A 3,355-nucleotide genomic window follows, 5' to 3' on the forward strand; every position below is an offset into this window, starting at 1 on the left:
AATTTACAAACTTTGGGGCCTTGTTTGAGCATCGAAATGAACTCAGAATGGCACCAAATTTTACAGTATTATACTAACATATGAGGGATATTCCTATATCAATTTTTATGGAAAAATACGCACGGAAAGTTGGTTAACCAGATCATCAAATTTTCCAAATTTTTGAGGCAAATCTGCCTTGTACATGAGTTTTCCATTTTCAAAACGTTTTGGCCAACAAAAATGTCTCAAACATGGTCCCTTTTGTGTAGGTAATGTCTTAGAAACATCCTAGATGTATTTGGTAGGTGATTAATATCAAGAATTTCGAAACAACAAGTCCCAATCAAGATTTAGACATTTACTAGCCAAAAAGAGGGTTTCAAATCATTGAGTCAGTTTCGGATTTCGGCCACAACTCACTCAATTCAACTTGGAATTGAGCGTAGTCAGTGGAGTTGAAAAATAGATTCATAAAGCTACAATTTCTTAGAAGAAATCATTTCCAAAATCTGTCGACGGCTAGCTCATATTTGAGCACCAATTCGCTGCTCAAAACAGAGCTCCCAGTGTAGATGCGAAACAGGACAATCGTGTTCAAACGATTGGTATGGATTACTCAGGTGGAACCAGGATGTACATTTCATACCTTTGGAAAGATATTAATGTCTAGTTTCTAATGCCACAAACGGCACTCGATTTTGACATTGGAGTAAAACGTTATGGCCAAAACAAAAACACTGCCAGAGCAGTTATGGGAAAATTTCCAGTTTTTGCTGACTTCCGAAAACACATCATTTGGCCAACCAAATCATGAAATTTTTTGATGAAACTTTCTACACCACCCATACAACATGTATACATCATAAACAAGTCAATAGAACCACAAGATTTTGATCTATGGGTCACGGACATTCACAGGGGCAGAAACGAAAAGTTTTCCATCTTCACTCCCTTTGAGCTTTCATCAATAATATCACTCATTTCTACTAATTTAAGCACTAAACCAACATTAATAACATCAAAACACCACAAATAAGTCCATCAAGCCATAGTGGGAGTTCATAGAGCCCACACAACAACTTTCCAACATCAATAAAGCTACCCACAAGAAGATATGAACTTATAAGTGCTATATTACTTCCATAAATCAAGATTTGAAGGTTTGATCGTCACTTACTTTGCTAGATGTTTCAAGGCAGAATTTTCGGTCCTCCTTAGCCCAAGAAAAGCCGTGGAAAGCAAGCTCTTTTGTAGCTTAAGATGATCAGCAAGTGCTTAGCAAAGTGTGATTGAAGTTTGAGGTGATTTGGTGAAGGATTGAAGCAAGATTTGATGAAGAAAAATGAAGAACTTTAGTTGTTCTTCAAGCTTAGGATGGCCGGCTGTCTTGGAGCAAAAGAGAGAGAGAGTGTGATGCAAATAAAGCTTCCAAGAGAAGCTAAAATGTGTGACTCACAATGGCTCAAAGTCAACTCTTCAATAGTGCATGTTCGCGCGCGTTACGCGCCCGATTCCTCTCAAGTTTGTTTCGTTTGTGCACTAAACCTCTAATGCACTTTCATTCATACTATTATTATTCACTCTCAATGGTCTAAAAATAATGGTTTTAAATCCCTCAATTAATCGCGCGCGTAAAAACGCGAACTTCCGATTTGTGTGCGATAAAGTGAAATTTCCAAGAAATTCTTATAACGATAGTATATTGAACACTTAAACATACAAATACCTATTTTAAGGCTAATGTACAAGTCTCCAATTTTCCAAACTTATTGTATCCTCAAATCGATTATTGACTCCAATCGCGTATTCATTATTTTTACTTAACGAGCCTTCAAAAATTAAATTTTGAAACAAGTCACTTTAAAAATATAACTAAGCTATAAATCCATATAATTAGGTCTAAAAAGGTTAGAAAGTAATATTTGGGGCAATTGGCCAAATAAATAATTAAATGAACTAGAATTAGGAGTTTAAAATAGATAAATTTTGTGAGTCTTCACATCCTCTCCCCCTTAAGAAAATTTCGTCCTCGAAATTTACCTTGATCTGCGAACAGGTCTGGATACTTTCCTTGAATTGCTTGTTCAACTTCCCAGGTCGCTTCCTCTAGCCCGTGGTTCCTCCAAAGAACTTTTACCAACGGTATCCATTTATTCCTCAATTCTTTCACCTTTCTATCCAGAAGTTTTACCGGTTTTTCCTCATAAGTCAAAGTTTCATCAATTTCTATACTTTCCGGTTGTAAAATATGTAAAGGGTCTGGATGATACTTCTTAAACATGGACACGTGGAAAACATCATGAATTCGAGACAGACTCGGTGGCAATTCCAACTTATACGCTACCTTTCCCACGCGTTGGATAACCTTATAAGGTCTTACAAATCTCGGTTGTAACTTCTTTCCCTTCCCAGACATTAAACTTGCTTTCAGAGGTGTAATCTTAAGAAATACTAGATCTCCAACCGCAAATTCTAAGTCACTTCGATTATCCGCATAACTCTTTTGACGACTCTGTGCGGTTTGAATCCTCTGGCGTACCAATTTTACTTTCTCATTAGCCTCCTCAATCCAAGGCACTATAGTTGGATCTAAAATCTTTCGTTCACCTACTTCATCCCAACAAATCGGAGATCTACACTTCTGACCATAAAGTGCTTCATACGGAGCCATTTGAATAGAACAGTGAAAGCTATTGTTATAGGCAAATTCCACCAATGTCAAAAACTTACTCCAACTTTCCCCAAAATCCAGAACACAAGTCCTCAACATGTCCTCAAGGGTTTGAATTGTCCTCTCAGACTGTCCATCGATCTGGGGATGGTAAGTAGTACTGAAACTTAATTTAGTCCCCAATACCTCTTTCAACTTTTTCCAGAACCTCGAAATCAATCTTGGATCTCTATCGGACACGATACTTACAGGTATTCCATGTAACCTGATAATCTCATCCAAGTACAACTTAGCTAATTTCTCCAATGGGTATTTCATATTGATCGGCAGAAAATGAGCCGATTTGGTCAGTCTATCCACTATCACCCAAATAGCATCGTGGTCTCTTTGTGTCCTTGGTAACCCTAATACAAAATCCATAGTGATATTCTCCCACTTCCACTCAGGTATCTCCAAAGGTTACAAAAGTCCTGATGGTCTCTGATGTTCAACTTTAACCTGTTGACAAACCAAACAGGTCTGGACAAATTGGGCAATTTCCTTCTTTATACTCTCCCACCAATATAGACTCTTCAAGTTTTGGTACATTTTATTCCCTCCAGGGTGTACCGTAAACTTCGAGCGGTGTGCCTCTTCCAAAATTTCCTCCTTAAGTCCCTCATCTTTTGGCACCACTATCCGATTCCGAAACTTCAAAATACC

The sequence above is a fragment of the Coffea eugenioides genome, unplaced genomic scaffold (assembly GCF_003713205.1).
Source record: "Coffea eugenioides isolate CCC68of unplaced genomic scaffold, Ceug_1.0 ScVebR1_94;HRSCAF=444, whole genome shotgun sequence".
NCBI classification, from domain to species: domain Eukaryota; kingdom Viridiplantae; phylum Streptophyta; class Magnoliopsida; order Gentianales; family Rubiaceae; genus Coffea; species Coffea eugenioides.